This window comes from Lontra canadensis, unplaced genomic scaffold (assembly GCF_010015895.1).
Source record: "Lontra canadensis isolate GAN:19392208 unplaced genomic scaffold, GSC_riverotter_1.0 scaffold2, whole genome shotgun sequence".
Taxonomy (NCBI): domain Eukaryota; kingdom Metazoa; phylum Chordata; class Mammalia; order Carnivora; family Mustelidae; genus Lontra; species Lontra canadensis.
Window position 1 is genome coordinate 14,432,952 of NW_022630996.1, and position 18,868 is coordinate 14,451,819.

The window sequence follows — 18,868 nt, forward strand, 5'->3', positions numbered from 1 at the left end:
ATGTGAACAGACGCCCAGGCAATCCCTGTGTGCCTCACCAATGGAAGGGGGCTGCTTTAGAGGGGCCCTGACAGTAGTGGATTGGCGGGGAGAGAGTCACCTGCACACTTCGAGAAAAGCTGAACACATGAGGCATATGAGCTGTAGGTGTTAAATGCTGGCAGTCAAGAGTTTAATTTTGTTTGCAGCTAGAGACCAGGCCCCCTGACAGCGTTTGACCAAACCTCGGCGCCCTGTTTAGGGATGGGCAGGGGTTTGTTTACTGCACGGGTGCTGGCCCCTGGCTTGCTGACTGCCAGCCTAGCGCTGCTTCTCTGCCCGGGGGCAGAATGGTTTCCATGCCAACAGCTGGGCCTTGCTCCCTCCCACCCCACCGTACCCTTAACCAAAGAGGAGAGAATAAAAAGAGTACTTACTTAAAATTTTCAAAAAAAAATTCTAGGAATTCATCATGTCCACTTTTTACTTTATATCACGTGATCATCATGGGTTTGTCAGGGAAAAAGTCTGCAAAAAAAAAAAAGTGTGGCTTCCTCAGTGATGTAGCCAAGCGTTTTTTTTTTTTTTTTTTTTTTTTTTTCCTGGTTTGAACTCAGACTGGTACAGCTGACAAATGTCAGGGTTAGATCATACTGACCCAAGTCTGGTTTTTAAAAGTATGTCTGTTTGGTGTTCTTTCATCAAGTGATGCAAAGATTTTTTTTTTTGTATTTGGTTTTTTTCCCCACTGTCTGTGATGACTGTATGTTACTTGAATATAGATAAACATCCACTGAGTTTTCTTTTATGAAAGGAAGAATTAAAACCAAAAAACCCTCTTAGTGAGAAAAGGATTAAGACTAGAATCAGTCCTTGCAGGAGTTAAAGTTAAATCCCAGGGCACTTCCTTCAAGGACCCTGGAGAATCCATCAGATTCTTTTTTAGAAGCCCTGTCACCCCTCTGTTCTAGATTAGAGGCTGGCTGCACTCTTGCCTGGATTATTTCAGGAGCCCACTAACTGGACTTGCTGTCTCCCTCTTGCTTTCTCTTCATTCTGTCTTCACCAGAGCATCCAGATCATATTCACCTCTGCCCCAGACATCTCAGTTGTGTTCTAGGGCTCTCAGAATAAAAGCCCAAGGCCTATAGGGCCTTAAGAGTCCCATCGCTTACCTCTCTGACCCCCTATCCTATTACCATCTCCCTTGCATATCCCAGTTCAGACCGGCCACACTTCTGCCTCAGGGCCTTTGTACTTGCTGATTTCTCGGGTCTGGCACTGTGTTTCTCAATTTATCTATATAACTCCTTCCCAAACTTTCTTTAGGACTTCGTTCATATGTCAGTTTCTCATTGAGGATTTCCTTGACTACCCTATTTAAAATTTAATCTCCCCTTCCCACCCTTCTCCACTGGACATATTTTATGTTTTACTTAGTATGTGTTCATTGTTTGGTTCCTCCTAGAGTATTACTTCCTTGAGAAGAAGGGATTTTGTCTTGTTCGTCTTGTGTTCATAGCACCTAGAACAGTGAGTGACTGGCTTATTCGAGGAGCATCGTGTTTGTGAAATGACTGAGTGAAGTCCCCCCTTTGCAGCGCCATGACTAGACGTGAATTTAGATCCAAGGGCATTGTGGGACTTCTTCCCACCAGTACTGTTCTCATTCACATCACATAAGAGGACTGAAATGTTAGGAGAACATCTTTAAAATATTAAGCACAGCTGTGAGCCATTGAAAGCATTGTATGTAGTATGTTAGGAAATGCCGGCTAATTGTTGATTTGTAAGGCAAATGGGAGACTCACACAGTACATAGCAGGTCCCCTGTGCACCAGGGCCTGGGGAGGAAGCAGAAGAGCAGTATCTGGGGCCTTCTTCAGGAGTCTTCACACTTCCTTGCTACCAGTCCTTGTGGCAGGATCCCACGCACACTCAGCCTTGGTGCCCCCCTCCTCCAAGGGCTGCGCTTAGGGTGTTCGTGTGCACGCGTGTGTGCCTGTGTATTTGTTTGCCGGTGTTGTCTCATCGAGGGCTTCCTTTGGCCACAATTTATGTTTTCCCTTTTGTTTATAGCGTTCCTAAGTAACCCACTGCCACAAGTCCTCTGTGCGGAGTCGCTACCCAAATGTATCTTGAACTTTGTGCTAGTTGTCTTTTAGTATCGCAAGATTTATTGTGGCAATGGAAGTCAAGGTAGCAGTAGTGTTACTGAAGTGAGTGTAGACAGTGTCCATGTGATTATTGCTGTTGCAGGGGTGGGAGGACACCCTGGGGAGGATGGAGCCAGTCAGGGAAGCCATATAGTCTACCTGGCAGAATGGTTCCTGTTGTGCTGATAGATACAGCAGGTTCTTACAGCCCAAAGCCATTCTTCTTCCTTTGATAAAACCTCTCTTGCATGTCCACTCTTGTGGAATGTGCTTGTAGACTGAGCCCGGCGTCCACCTGCATGGAGCTTCTTACTACTCTAATGGGAGAAATACGCATAAATAATCACATACGTGTGGGATTATAAGCTGTTATTGGTAAGTGCTACTAAGGAGATCAAGATGGTGTGGGAGCTTTAAATAGAAGAATTTGTCCCAGTCTTGAGGTCAGATCACATTCAAGGTAGGATCTGCCAGTTACTAGGCAAGTGTGTGCTTTGAGGGGGGGAGGGGCAGAATACTGTATTAATTTCCAGGCAGAGGAAATGAGGTATGCAAAATCCCTGAGGTGCGGAGGGACTGTGCACATCCAAGAGAGTGAAAGTAGACCAGTGTGGCTGCAGTGAATGAAGGTGGCAGGGCGAGTGGTGCTGAAGGAAGCTGGGCAGGTGCGCGGGGCCAGCGTGAGGCCTTCCGGGCAGCTTTTTGGGCCTTTATTATGAGCCCAGTGTACAGCACTGAAGGGGTTTGAGTCAGGCTGGGCCATGAGCTATTTTCTATCTTTGGATGTAAACCTGGGACACACTGTGGTTAATGGTCTGGAAGGGAAAGTGTGGAAGCTGGGAGTGCGTGGGAGTATCTTGAGTTTGTCCAGGAGACGGTTGATGGAGCCTGGACTAGGGCGATGTGGTACAGGAGATAGGAGAACACTTATCTGGAGGGGAGAGTGTTGGAGGCCATTAGCTTCGAGGTTATGATTGCTCTGATATGTTTGCTGAACAAGCTTCAGTTGATTTGGCTTGACCTTTCACCTGCCTATAAGTTGCCTGGACCTGGGATTTCAGGAAATACCTGTTGACTAGAGAAATGTAAATATATTGGTCAAGCTGGATGGAGCAAGTGTCCAGACTGGCAATGACGGTTTTCATTGTATGTGAATATAAAGGTATCAGTCTTTTATGAGCTTTGTTAGCTTGAATCAGTACTGGATTCATTTCTAGAAATGTAGTGAGATAGACTTTTGGATGCAAGAGATTTGAAAGACAGTCCTGAATTCCCAGAGGTAAATGTCATCTGGTGACAATGTTCTCAGCAGCCACCTTCCCTAGGCAGTACCCTCTTTTTTGATGATTGCTTTCCCATTGTCATTAAAAAAAAATTAAGTAAATCTGTGATATGGGGCGCCTGGGTGGCTCAGTCGGTGAAGCAGCTGCGTTGGGCTCGGGTCATGGTCCCGGGGTCCTGGGATCCAGCCCTGTGTCAGGCTCCCTGCTCAGTGGGGAGCCTACTTCTCTGCCGCTGCTGCCCCTACTTGTGCATCCTTTCTGTGTCAAGTAAATAAATAAAAGCTAAAAAAAAAAAAGTAAATCTCTGATCACTATAGCACCAGTTGTTTTTGCCCTTAGAACCACAATTATTCCCCACCCCCCCACCGCCCTGCTCACAGAAAGGTGCTGCCCACCGAAAAAAAAGAATTTGAGAGGGAATGTAGTTTGAAAAGGCATAATAAATGTAGAAGGATTCAGAGTCAAGGAGAAACTTGTTCTAAATTGTTTCCCTATGCATCTTTTTTTTTTTTTTAAGATTTTATTTATTTATTTGACAACAGAGATCGCAAGTAGGCAGAGAGGCAGGTAGAGAGAGAGGAGGAAGCAGGCTCCCTGCAGAGCAGGGAGCCCGATGTGGGGCTTGATCCCAGGACCCTGGGATCATGACCTGAGCCGAAGGCAGAGGCTTAACCCACTGAGCCACCCAGGTGCCCCTGCATCTAACTTTTTAATACGGCATGTTGATTTCCTTTGAAACCATAAACCATATCTGTTTTCCAAATCTATTATCTAAATGTACGGTGATACCATCTTAATGGTTCTACCTGGTGACTCCGGAAAACGACGCAGCTGAAGTAATTGACTAAGGTGTCAGGAAGCCCTTTGGGTGCTCCTGAGTTCAAAAGATGTCAAACAATGATATGCAACACATGTATGCTTTTATGACTTCTCACTGTGTTTTCCTCATCTTTCTCAGGAGAAAAGTGGAAGAAACAGCGGCACTTTCCCATGGAACAGAGTGAGCCACTGAACAGGTAGGTAGCTGAAATGAGCAGGGGTTGTGTATACAGTCACCCGTCGTATTTGTGAAGTCGTTACAAGAGTACCTGGCACATTGTGAAACACGTGTTTGCTCTTGAGAAGTTCTTTTAAATGTGCCTGAGCCCCAAACAGACCAGGCATCCAACCAAAAAAGTACCCCACAAAAACAAACCCTCTGCTCCTGAAGCCATTGGGACCATCATTGGCAAATTGTTTTCTTTTTTCCATCACTGGTAAATTCTGTGGGACCTGTGAACGCTGGCCTGAGAAACTTGCTGTCTTCATCTTTGAGCAGCACCCAGAGTGTTTGAGCACCCGTTCATCTTTGATTTTGAGCATTCATTCATGATGACCTTTTCAGTGTCAAATCCATTTCCGTTTTGAGCAAAACAAGCTTTTAAAAAAATTCTTAAAGAAACAGCTCCTTGTCATTTGGGGAATGAGATTGCAAAGTTCACCTCTCACCTTTGTCTTCCCCTGTGTCCAGCTCTCTGGAGCTGCACAATTTCTGCCTTTCTGCCGTGTTCTGGGGAGGCTTGGGTCTCCTGATCTGTATCTCACCTTCCCTCTCAGTTCAACTCTCCTGTCTCCCCCCAGCTTCTCTCCCTCAACACTCCAGCTTGGTTCGGGACCCAGAGGAGATGCCGGGAGTGGGGCCCCCAGTCTGATTAGGTCAAATTAGAAGTTTCTCTAAGTGGCGTTCACACTGCATCCCCTTCCCCACAACTTATGTAGTTGACTTGAAGTACTCTGTCATTTATGTTTTGTCACATTTCCCTTCTGGGATTTTGGGATATTACCTTTGGGAGTTACCTTTTTTTTTTTTTTTCCTTTTTTAAAGATTTATTTATTTATTTATGAGGTGGGGGAGGGGCAGAGGGAGGGAGAATCTTAAGTAGACTCTGAGCTGAGGTGGAGCCCGACGTGGGGCTCAGTGTCATGAGCCCGAGATCATGACCTGGCCGGAAATCAAGAGTCAGGTGCTTAACTGACTCTGCCACCCAGGTGTCCCTGGAAGTTGCTTTTCTGTTTGGAGGTGTTACAGATAGCATTGTCACCTTGAAAGAGGTGGGCGCTAGTGCTGCACTCCATAGGTCGTGGCTCCCAGACCTCTGTACTGAAAGCCCCCAGGAAGGAGTTGGGTGTCACATGAGGACCCAGCACACACATTTGTATCTGGGGATGTATGGTTTCCCAGAATAATACCTGTGCTGTTGGGAGCTGTGATACAATTTCCTTTTTTCCTTTTTTCTCTTTTTTCTTGCTGCTTTCATCTCTGTTGCTCCTGATTACTTACAGAATAAGTTCCATATACTACCGGTCAGGGGTACTTAGACCAGCGGCAGGGGCACGTGTTTTCTCCTTTTCCATGTTCTGTAGTAACTTGCACAAGTCTCTGTTACCCTAAATACTCCCTCAGACTTGCCTTATTTTAGTTCTTTATATGCAAAACTCTCTCCTTCCTTTTGTTCTTTTTTTTTTTTAATTATTAAATTCATTTATTTATTTTTAGAGCAAGAGAGCGTGTGTGAGTATAGCGGGGAAGAAACTCAGAGTCAGTGCTGAGCCCAACTCCAGGTCGGGGACAGCGATCCCAGGACCTCGAGATTGTGACCCGAAGCAAAATTAAGTCGGCCGCTCAACCCGCTGAGGCCCCCAGGCGCGCCCCTCTCCTTCCTTTTGTAACTAAGCTTGTGTTCTGTTTTTCACGTACCATTCACTTCTCAGTGCTCTTTGAACTTGGACCTTCCTCTCCTGACCAAGAGCCGAGAATGATTTTACCATTTTGACTGAAACAGATGGCTCTGTGCTATTAGATCCTGCCTAGTAAATGTAATTTTCAAAAGGTAACACTTTTCATTAATTCCTGTATCTGCTTAGATCCCCATATTCAGTTTCTCAGAAACCTGCCTTTTCTGGCGGTCTCCTCTCACAGTTCATGCTCTTCTGTGGTTCGCAGGATCACAGAATTACAGTGGGGCGGGGGTCTTCTGTGTCCTGTTCTCTTTGGTTGGCGTCGTGGGCTGCAGAGAGACACCTGCTGGCTCAGATGTAGAGTTGCAGCGTTTTTCCATTCTGAAGTCTATCAAGTTGCCATTTTTAGGACCTTAAGCTTTCATGATTCACAGGTAAGCTGCGCATACCTGTGCACAGGTATATTGGAACACACCGCAGTCACTCCCCTAGCCCCCTGCAGCATTCTTAGACTCTCCAGCTCCACGTCTAATGAACTGAAAAGTATTCATAGCCCATCACCCAGTCAGAAGCTGATGCCTCATGGGGAAGAGGACTTCATGGTAGAACTAGATTCCTTCCCTTCATGTGTTCCTAACGGGACCACAAATGGATAGTTTAGTAAAACTTCCAGTAAGCCAAGATCCATTTAAAACTCTTGGAAATGATAATGCACTCTTCCAGGATAGTTAAGAACTTAAGTTTTAAATGGTTTAGGTTTGCAGCTTGGTTTGTTAAATGGGCGATACATTTGGTTGTAGTTAGAAATCTAGTGCTGGAAAACAGGAATCTAAAATCTGTTGCTGCTTTATTTTGAAGTCCGAATTAGAATATCATAGTGACTTCTTTTTCTTTTTTTTTTTAAGATTTTATTTATTTGACAGAGGGAGACAGATCACAAGTAGGCAGAGAGGCAGGCAGAGAGAGAGAGAGGGAAGCAGACTCCCTGCTGAGCAGAGAACCTGATGTGGGGCTCGATCCCAGGACCCTGAGATCATGACCTAAGCCGAAGGCAGAGGCTTTAACCTACTGAGCCACCCAGGCGCCCCTCATGGGGACTCCCGTGCAATGCTTATTTTAGCAAAATTTTTATTGTTGAGATCAGAGGCACGTTTATTTGTAAAGAAATCTTAAAGATTTTAATGTACAAAGTGGTTCTTCACTTTTTTTACTTTTTTATTTTTTTTAGAGAGTGAGAGGGAAAGCATGCACACGAGCTGGGCAGGGGGTGAGGGAGAGAGTGAATCTTCAGCAGTCTCCACACCCAGTGCAGAGCTCTCTGGGCTCCACGTGGGGCTCGATGTGGGGCCTGATCTCATGACACTGAGATCACGACACTGAGATCATGACCTGAGCCAAAATCAGGAGTTGAATGCTTAACCTATGAGCCACCCAGGCACCCCACAAAGTGTGGTTCTTTTTTTAAGATTTTATTTATTTATTTGACAGACAGAGATCACAAGTAGGCAGAGAGGCAGGCAGAAAGAGGGAGAAGCAGGCTCCCTGCTGAACAGAGAGCCCGATGCGGGGCTCAATCCCAGGACCCTGAGATCATGACGTGAGCCGAAGGCAGAGGCTTTAACCCACTGAGCCACCCAGGCGCCCCTAGTGTGGTTCTTTTAAACAAAACTAATATCTACCCGTTTTTGAGGACTGTTTCTAAGGGCGTAGATAATAAAGGAGGACAACATACTCCAGTTTTCTCTCCATCTCTACTTCTAGTACACTGTGCATGCCTGGAAGCCGGTAAAAAACACCAAAATGTGTACATCGGTCCCTTTAAACAAGAGCTGTGAGAGTGTGCAGAGAGGGAGCTAAAGTCTGGTCGCCCCCCCACTGTTCTCTTCTCCCCTCCATTGTAGAAGATGGACTGTTCCGAGCAAGATCGTACTGGCTGCAGCGAATGGCCGAAAAGAATGTTATTAATGGTTCAGGGGCACAAATTATGGCAGATACAGAAACAGTGTTTGGGAACATAAAATACTCTGAGTTTAAAACCCCAAGCCAGAAGAATAGCTCATATTTTTAAAAAAAATTTCCTACGTACCCAGTTTTTCTGGCCATCTTCCTTTATTCCTGTTCTGAGAGGGGAACCTGAAGTGAAAATAGAAACCATTACTCCTTTTATCAGGGCACCTAGAATGATCAGGAAGAGTGCGAGAAGTCACGTCTGGTAGCCAAGCACTTCTTCCAAAAGCATGAGTAGAAGAAACAGAAGACGTGAACAGTTAAGAGAGGGAACAAAGGGTGGTATGGGTTTGCGAGGTTTGAAGTTCAGGGCTTCGGTCCAATTCTGTGGCTGTTGTCCTGAAACAAGGGACGTGAACTGCGTGGCCTCCTGTAAGTGCGTGGTACCTACTTGCCTCTGTTGTTGCTACCTTCGGAGCTACTCAGTGACACTCTCAGTACATTCTTTTCCTTGTGCTTATTACAGTCAGGGATGGATTTGTTTAGATCTAGTCTGTATTTTGGGGGACCGTTTATATGACAAAACAACAGCGTTTCTAGCATTCAGTGTCCCCTGTGTGCCAAGCATTGGGTGTGGAGCATGAGGGTAGATAAATATTACTGTCATCCCAGTCTTATTCCTTTTTCTTTAAATTCAGTTAATTTATATGTTATATACATAATGTATTATTAGTTTCAGAGGTGAAGGTCAGTGACTCATCAGTGTTGTGTAACACCCGGTACTCATTCCGTCATGTGCCCTCCTTAATGCCCATCACCCAGAGACACCCCCCCCCCGCCCCGTCCTCCCAGTTCTGCAGAATGTGCACGTTATAAGGAAGCTCAGGGAGGCTAGTGGTGAAAGACCGCAGTTACCTAACCCCCCGGCGGGAATGAGCCATCGCCAGTGCCTGAATGCTAGTTGGCTCAGAATGATGTTGCTTACATAAAGCTTCAGAAAAAGCTTTTTGTTTTATGTTGTTGATGAGCTGGGATAGCCAGAAAGGAAAATGCCACTTACTGAAAGAAAAGGGGATTTAATAGAATTAGAAAGTGTAACTCCGGGGCTCCTGGGTGGCTCAGTCGGTTGAGCGTCCCACTCTTGGTTTCAGCATGGGTCATGGTTTCAGGATTGTGAGCCAGAGCCCCCCATCAGGCTCCCTGCTCACCGGGGAGTCTGCTTGAGATTCTCCCTCCCCTGCACCACTCTCTCAGTGTGAATATCTGAATATATTTCCTGAGTACCCTGACTACGTGGTATATCTTGCTATCGCAGTAGGAAATTTAAAGCAGACAGATTCCAGAGGATTTCAGGATTTTGGGTGTGTCTACACCAATAATTGGAAGAAGGTAAATCCAGCACCTCTCATTGAAGGGGCAAATAAATATATATCTACACCCAGTTTTCCATTGACCACCTTACTGGGGAAGAAACAATACCATAGTTAATCATAACTTATTTTCTCATTTAGTTTTTGCTTTAGGATTCTTTGTTTTCTGGAGGGCAAAGAGCTGTTGTTGGATTTAGAAGTGGCCCAATATGTAATTATGAAAAGAGGAATATCTCTATAATTTAAAATATGTCGCAGATATTGCCAGGTGTTTAGAATTAATACATGGGGAGTTCATTATGTTTCTTGCTTATTCTTTTTTTAAATTAAAAAATTTTTTTTTAAGATTTTTATTTATTTATTTGAATAGAGCACAAGTAGGCAGAGAGGCAGGCAGAGAGAGAGAGGGAAGCAGGCTCCCTGCTGAGCAGGGACCCCCCCCCCCTCCCCAATGCGAGGCTCAGTCCCAGGACCCTGGGATCACAACCCGAGCTGAAGGCAGAGGCTTTAACCCACTGAGCCACCCAGGCGCCCCTGTTTCTTGCTTATTCTTAAAACTGTGAATGTCCAGGGTAAAGCAGGAAGTTCATGAGAGAATCTGTCCTGACAAGCCTTCCTGGCTCCCCTCCCCACCTATCCCCATTTTTTTTTTTCCTTTTAAGGCAAAATTAATGTAGGATTAAGATCAAAGATCTTGGAAGGGGAAAATAAGTTGGAAAATAAAATAAAGCTTGTGAATTTGTAAGTGAAAGGAAGTTTAGAGGACATTTACCTTAACCTTTTCCATTTACAGATAAGGAAAGTGAGTTCCCCGTGGCTTGTACAAGGCCACAGAGCTATTAAGAGGCAGAACTGATCCTGACATGGAGACAGTACTTACTCCACCAGAAGTTTTAATGGGATTTTTTTTTAACCTTTATTGAGGTATAATTGACAAATAATATGGCAAAATAAAGGGTACTGGGATGGATATATATATATATACCTGGTCATAGGGTTTCTTTCACTTGAATAATTTTCAAAAATGGGTATTAAACCTCAGTCTTCTTTGTCTTTTGCTTTTTAACACACTCCTTGGAAAGCATGTGTCTTAGCATAAGTGTCCCAGAGATCACCGCCTAGTCCTGTACCTGGTGCTCTGTTTCTCCCCTCTGCTAGACTAGGGGTGCAGCCTTATGTGTGCACAGGTGGGAAAGGAAGAGAGACGCTGTCTGTGCCTCCGTGAGCACGAAGCCTGTGTGTGATAACTTTTCCACCTGGACCTGCTTCCTTTCCTAACAGCGGCTCCCTGGGAAGTTCCAGGTGTTTCTGGCTGTGTGTACCCCTTCACAACCTAGAGAACAACACCCCTAATTCGTGCATTCTCAGGGGCATGGGGCAGCTCCCCTCAGCAAACAAAATGATCCCATGCAGGTGGTTGTTATTTTTACTATTATTTATTTATTAACATATATTGTATTATTTGACCCAGGGGTACAGGTCTGTGAATCATCAGGCTTACATACTTCACAGCGCTCACCATAGCACGTATCCTCCGCAATGTCCAGCCACCCTATCCTTCCCTCCCCACCCCCCAGCAACCCTCAGTTTTTTTCGTGAGAGTGAGAGTCTCTTATGGTTTGTCTCCCTTCTGATCTCATCTTGTTTCTTTTTTTCCCCTCCCTACTCCCCACAACCCCCACTCTATTTCTCAAATTCCTCATATCAGAGAGATCATATGATAATTGTCTTTCTCTGATTGACTTATTTTGCTCAGCATAATACCCTTTATTCCTTCCACGTCGTTGCAAATGGCAAGATTTACGTTGTTGCAAATGGCAAGATTTCTTTTTTGATGGCTGCATAGTATTCCATTGTATATATATTCCACATCTTCTTTATCCATTCATCTGTTGATGGACATCTAGGCTCTTAACATAGTTTGGCTATTGTGGACATTTCTGCTATAAACATTCAGGTGCATGTGGCCCTTTGGATCACTTCATTTGTATCTCTAGGGTAAATACCCAGTAGTGCAATTGCTGGGTTGTAGGGTAGCTCTATTTTCAACTTTTTGAGGAACCTCCATGCTGTTTTCAAGAGTGGTTGCACCAGCTTGCATTCCCACCAACAGCGTAGAAGGGTTCCCCTTTCTCCACATCCTCACCAGCATCTGTCGTTTCCTGACCAGTTAATTTTAGCCATTCTGACTGGTGTGAGGTGGTATCTCATTGTGGTTTTGATTTGTATTTCCCTGATGCCGAGTGATGTGGAACACTTTTTCATGTGTCTGTTGGCCATCTGGATGTCTTCTTTGCCGAAATGTCTGTTCATGTCTTCTGCCCATTTCTTGGTTGGATTATTTGTGTTTTGGGTGTTGAATTTGATAAGCTCTTTATAGATTTTGGATACTAGCCCTTTATCTAATATGCATTTGCAAATATCCTCTCCCATTCTGTCGGTTTTCTTTTGATTTTGTTGACTGTTTCCTTTGCTATGCAAAAGCTTTTGATCTTGGTGAAGTCCCAGTAGTTCATTTTTGCCCTTGCTTCCCTTGGTTTTGGCAAAGTTTCTAGGAAGAGGTCCGTGCAGGAGGCTACTACCCATATTATTTTCTGCAGGTATAGATGCAGTCTCAGTGTTGGAGGCTGCAGTTTTACATTTGGCTCCCTTCCCCCTTCCCCAGAAATCATTCAGCTTCCCATGTTAAGAGAATCTGATTCCCACGGCCAGGCACTATGCTTATCTGGATGGCTGGCTTCAACAGGAATGCCCTTGGTCCCAAGCAGTGAAACCGGGTAAATGGGCAGGAAAATGAATGCTGTCACCCCAGAAAAGTCCCACTATGTAATATCACTAGTAAAAAGTGTCATATTTTATCCTTGGTCTTCCATCTTTCTTAGAAACTGACCCACTAAATTAGTATATACTTGAATCATCCTTTTTTTTAAACTTATAAAAAATGTATTGTAGCCCCTGTGAGAAGTATTGGTTTTAGACCTGATGACTATGTGTTAGAAATAAGCAGTATAATCTGACCTGGAAGAGAAGTAACTTTAAATATACTTAAAAATAACCTAAAAATTATTGTAGTGATAAATAGTAAAATCATATTTCTGACTCGGGTTGACATTGACCCTGGCACGTACATGGTGATTACTCAGTTAGAAATTTTATTTTGACTGAACTCTATATGATATGTATTTTTAAAAAGTGTTTAACCATTGCCTTATTTTTTTTTTTAATTTACTTTTTCACTTTTTGAGCAATCTCTGCACCCAGTATGGGGCTCAAACTCATGGCCCTGAGAGCAAGTCACATGCTCTTCTGACTAAGCCAGCCAGGTGCCCCTACCATTGCCTTACTTTAAATAGGTTTCTTGGAAAATGTATATTCAAGCCAAGGCTGGGAAAGCATTGTCACAATATGCTTAAGCCTCAGATTTTGTCTTAATTATATGTGTATTGCATTACATTTTTAAAGAATCCTGAATTATTCTCATCGTTTAATTCTCCACATACAGTGCATCATTAGGCATTAATTTTTTATAGTCTTAAATTTGAAAGGGAGTTGTGTTTGGCCACAAGGTGCTCTTCGGAGGAAAATTTCAAATTACGTGGCCAAGGTGGGGAGGTCAGACCAAGATCTCAACATGGTTTCCCTTTGGTTCCAGGATTCTCTTGCACTGGCTATTTTAATTTAGATGGTATAAGAAGAGGAATAGTACTTCCTTCTCCTTTCAGCATGGAGAAGCACGTTGTGTTTGCTTGGCACTTACACAACACTGTGTTAGTTTCTTACGTGTGGACCTGGTAGCTAGGAAAGGTAACTGTGCTACCAAGAATCATGTTGATTTTTACCTCCCTTACTGCCTGTCTACGCTCTGTCTGTAGGGCTACTATATATCTTGAAGGCAAGGGTGGGTAGATTGGACAAAAAAGAGAAAGCTTTGGTACATGATTCTTTCATATTTTTCTGAAACACAAAGGTGCACCTTTCACAGTGTATATCATATCTGCGATATCTTTGGATCTTGTTTGAAACCGATGAGAGCAACACAAGTGATTATGGAGAAAGAAGTGCCCCTCGGAGCTCTGGGTAACCCAGACCAACAGTGAACACGAGGGCTGCTTGGTCACTGGTTTGAGGAGGCAGGACACAAAGGTGTGTTGGAAATGACTGGCTAATAGGAACGTTTAAGGACCAGAGAACGAATTCTTTTTAACTTTAAATGAATCAGAGTTCGATTCATTACCGAAAAGTAGGGACGCGCTCAGTTCTCCTCTGCATGTTTTCGAGGGAGGAAAAGAAGAGATGGAGTTTGAACTAATGTGCTGGGAAGTGTGTTCAGAATGCATCAGGGTATCAGAGTGTAAAGGAGGCTAACTGTGTGTGGCATCCGCGCGCGGGGCTTTAACCGCGGGAGAAGGGAGGAGGACGGCAGAGCCGAGGCCAGAGCGTTAGCAGCACGAGTTGGCCCCTGGGGTGTACTTCTTTCCTGCTCCAGCCCTGGCGCCACAGCCCTCCTCTCAGTTAGGGATGATCATGGACTGAACTGCTAAAGATACTGTACAACAATTAAGGGTGACATTTCTGGACCCAGACTTCCTGGGTTCAGAGGTGACGCTGCCTCAGAAGCCACTGACTGAATTTCTCTGGTTCTTCATCGGTAAAATGTGGATAGTATTAGTATTTACCTTTGTGGGGTTCTTGGGAGTTAATGACATGCTGATGAGTCCGTGAGAACACTGTCACTCAGCACTCAGCATGTCTTAGCAATTACTACATTATACGACCCTATTTAATTTTTTTAAGTAATTTTATCTTCTCCCCATAACCTCTGACTAGGGAGAATAGACAACGAAACTGGTGAGTGAGTGAATAATGACTTGGTGGTATCTTTACCGTTGTCAGTTAGTAATGTAAATACATCTTGGTTTGTGGGTCAGTTTCTGAGATGAGGCCACCTAGGCACGGCGCCGATTCAGTTAAATCCGCACACAAACCCTTCCCCCTCGTTTCAAACATGATCTTATAATCTTCTTTCCTAATAAACCATTTTCTTTCTTGGGACTCCCAGAAATGATTATGTTTTACAGCATGGAAAAGTACACATAACACACACACCATTAAAGAAACAACTAGTTTATAAACTAGTAGTTACACTGAGCGTGAGAAACTTTTATTCTGTTGTTTTGTTTTTGTAAAAATGCTGCTTGTAATGCATCATATTTATTTTACAACCCACCCTACAGTTTGAAAAACACCGCATTAAGACTGGTTTGACTTTTGTCCAGAACCAGATGGGAGGGGATACCTTTGACTGTAACCAATATTCTCCTCCTTTTCTTTCTGTAGGCGCCCAGTAATGGAAAGGGAGTTCCCCAGCTTTAGAAACACAGAGTCACACCCATGCTCACACTCCATTCAAAAGTGCAGTCCGTCTATTTAGTTTGTGTTGTGATCTAAAAGGCCTTTAAGTGGGGCGCCTGGGTGGCTCAGTGGGTTAAGCCTCTGCCTTCGGCCAAGGTCATGATCTCAGGGTCCTGGGATTGAGCCCCACATCGGGCTCTCTGCTCAGCGGGGAGCCTGGTTCCCCCTCTCTCTCTGCCTGCTGCTCTGCCTACTTGTGATCTCTGTCAAATAAATAAATTAAGTTAAATAAATAAAAGGCCTTTAAATACTGTATTTCAGATTTACTTTTAGCACGTTTGTGACGTTAAAAATGCACGTAGCTCAGGCTCTTGGCTGGTTCAGTCTGCGGAGTGTGCAACTCTTGATCTCGGTTGTGAGTTTGAGCCCCGCATTGGGTATAGATCTTATTTAAGAAAAACCACGTGGAGCTCCTATCACTATAAGGTAGGGTCCAGTGATCACTTTCAGGAAACAGCGTGAGGTTTGGTATGATAATAGAAACCCGTTTTTCAGATTGTGATCCCTAACTTCTATTCCATCCCACCCCTCCCCAATTAAATAAGGAGTCCCCAGTGTCCCACCGAAAAATGCTTCGATTGTTCGAACAGAGTTGCTGTTACAGCTAGAGAGTTGTTACACTATAGGCCCAGTCTGTTCCCTTTGGCCAGTGCCGTTTGCGTGGGAGCCTCCTGCTTAGAGCTATTCATGCCCCGTGACCATGAAGCTAAGCACATACCACTCGCTGCCCCCTGCTGAGCCTTGACTCTATTCTCATCCACTGAGTCACCAGCCAGGCCAGATACATTGCTTCTTTTGAAAGACTGACAACCGAATTCTTACCAGGTTTACCACACAAAGCCTTCCCATGTTATAAACACTTGCTTCGCACACATTCTGGTCACCCCCGTGACCAGTTGCACGTTGCCTCTGGTCGGCCTCCCAGACTCCTCCACTCCGTAAAAGAGCCAGGCTGTCTGGCTCAGCTAAGAGGTCTAATCCCACACTTCGCCATTCACTTGGTGGAATCCTCTTCTTAAATCCTCTTCTTTGTCCAACTGCTTCTTCAGGTTTTAGTCTTCATGAATTCCACCCAATATATTACCACATTTTTTTCTATATTTCAAGTAAATCTCTCTTTTTCTAAGCTTTTTTCCTTCTTCTGTCTTGGAGAGCTCCCCCACCAGGGATGCCAGTCACAGCTTTAAGCCCAAGGGTAAGGATATAATCATTATCAAAGAATGTAGTATATTTGGAAGTAAAATAAAGCATAATAACCAGTGTCATCAACTTTTTTTTTAAAAGATTTTATTTATTTATTTGACAGAGATCACAAGCAGGCAGAGAAGCAGGCAGAGAGAGAGGAAGGGAAGTAGGCTCCCCACTGAGCAGAGAGCCTGATGTGGGGGCTCGATCCCAGGATCCCAGGATCACGACCTGAGCCAAAGGCAGAGGCTTTAACCCACTGAGCCACCCAGGCGCCCCAATGTCATCAACTTTTAAGTAATCATGAGTGTCTTAGGGAAGGTCATCCTCTTCTGATTAAATTTTCTTACACATTTGCACACAGAAAAATAAAAATAATTCTTAGTTCTATTAGTTTATTCCTTATATAATTACTAGTATTGCAGTACAGTTACAATATACATTTCATATCAGGTATATTGTATTACGAATACATTATAATTGAAATATGTTTCTGTGGCTTGAGCTGGCTACTGTCACTGGCAGCATCATTCCTAAGGGAAAGGTAGCTCCAGTCTTAAGCACCGACATAGATATATTTGGGGAACATAACCACTTATTTCTCTTAACCATGCTTTTGGTTCTTGGAATGAGGTTGACTGTTTTAAAATTTCCAAGTACTACTAGAGTACTCTCATAATTATTTTTAATAATAAGTTAAAACGAAAATCATGGGAGAATTCACAGTACTTTGAAATGAGAAATACAGTTAATCATGAATTGTGAAACGACAAGTCACTGTTATCCCTTCTATGTATGTGAATGTTTATGACACTGTCTTGGACATAGAATTTGCTACTTGTAAACACTATGTTTATTCTGAGGGACAGAACATTGAGGCCTTGCCCTGATTCAAGTTGGTGGTCCCAGGTGACTCAGGACAGCCCCTCCACTCTGACCATTGTCTTGCAAGAACACTGGAAATGTGATGTCTTTCCCTGACGAGACATGTTAACCTTTTAAAATAAATAATATTTATTTTAATAAAACTGGGATAAATAAAATAAAACTGGGGAAAAGCCAGTCAGAAGATACTTGGGAAGAAAAGGCTGTTACATGTTCTGTGAGCAGGATATTAGAGGTATTGGTTCTTCATGAAGGCATTTCAGTCTTTGTTCTGTGTGCTGATCTAGTATTCCATTTTTTTAAAATAACAACTGGGGCGCCTGGGTGGCCCAGTGGGTTAAAGCCTCTGCCTTCGGCTCGGCTCATGATCCTAGGTCCTGGGATCGAGCCCAACATTGGGCTCTCCGCTCAACAGGGAGCCTGCTTCCTCCTCTCTCTCTCTGCCTGCCTCTCTGCCTACTTGTGATCTCTGTCAAATAAATAAATAAAATCTTTAAAAAAATAAAATAACGATTACCTGGCAACACTTCAAATTCATTCCTCATATTAAATCTCAAGGTAATTTTTGTTTGTTTGTATTTTCATGTATAATCTGAAACTTACTGTACCATCTATAGCAAGCTAACAGCCACTGATGAAAAGTAGAATCACAGCAGGGCATCTTAGGAGTTCCAGTGATGTTCTTTTTCATTTTAAAATGCATTATCCTGACAAAATTTTGTATTTATACCATGACCTACGGGGCTTCTGGGTAGCTGACTCTTGATTTTGACTCAGGTCGTGATTTCGGGTGGTGGGATCTGCCCTCGTGTCGGGCTTTGTGCTGGGTGTGGAGCCTGCTTGATATTCTCTCTCTCTCTCTCTTCCTTTGTCCCTCTACCTCCCTCCATCTCAAAAAAAAAAAAAAAAAAAAGTTGAACTTGCAAATATGCTAAGGATATTGTCGCCAAAGAGATACAAATAGAAACCGTACTCTTTTGTGTTAGGGTCCACATTAGCCAAATACGAAATAGGATTCCCAAGTTGAATGTAGTGTAAGCACTTGAAATATGATTTGACATTTGAAAATTTCTCATATATTCCCAACTTTGAGATGTAAAGGCATCTCAAAGTGTATACAGAATAAAATAAAATATAATACAAGTTTTAAAAAGTCACCAGGGTATGAGAAGGGATAAAATAGAGCCCTGGGTGGCACCTGGGTGGCTCAGTTGGTTGAGGGTCTGACTTGGTTTCGGCTCAAGTCATGATCTCGGGGTCAAGGATCAGGCCCCACATCACAGTCTGTGCTTGGCATAGAGTCTGCTTGTCCCTTTCCCTCTGCTCCTGCCCCTGCTTTCTCTCTCTCCCCTCACCAAATAAATAAATAAAGAATCTTTTAAAAACAATATAGCCCTTGGGGCTTGGTGGTGTTGGCTCAGTAGCCACCTTGGGGGATGATGAGTAAGTCAGCCCAGATAAACCCCAGAGGGGGACTTTCCCTCCTCTAGTCCGCCACATCAACACGTCGCTCCACTTCCATCCGGAGTCCATATTGGACTTTCTCCTAAGATTTCATGTGAGGGGAAAAATTGGCTCCATGCTAACGTATAGTTGTGAGAACTGCTGTCCTGACAGATCCAAATTTTCCTGTTAAGACAAAATAGTTGGAACACCAGATACACTCTGCAGCAGCTCATGGTAAAAAGTTGAAGGTATACAGTGGGTTTCCTTACTGTCAGATGTCCGAGTGCCTAGTCGTCCTGAAACACAGAGGGGAGCACTGGAGAACTTATTTCTAAATGTGCTGGTTGGGGTCCTCCCCGTATCCAGAAAATTGCCTTGGAAACTTAATGTGTATTGGAGGAAGAAGGTAAAATCCTTTGTGTTAAAGTGAAACATAGTTTTCATACTTGCTGATGATACTCAAAAAAACACTGATTTTACTGTTCAT

The 18,868-nt window shown here is 43.8% G+C and overlaps 1 long non-coding RNA gene across 1 annotated transcript in view; it reads left to right on the forward strand.

Moving 5' to 3' along the window:
* The window catches only part of LOC116874463, a 57,395-nt gene that overhangs the window by 34,157 nt on the left and 4,370 nt on the right, over positions 1 to 18,868 (forward strand). Inside the window, exon 2 of the long non-coding RNA XR_004384002.1 lies at positions 4,377 to 4,434. This is a non-coding gene — a long non-coding RNA (uncharacterized LOC116874463). The remainder of the gene's footprint in view (positions 1 to 4,376; positions 4,435 to 18,868) is intronic.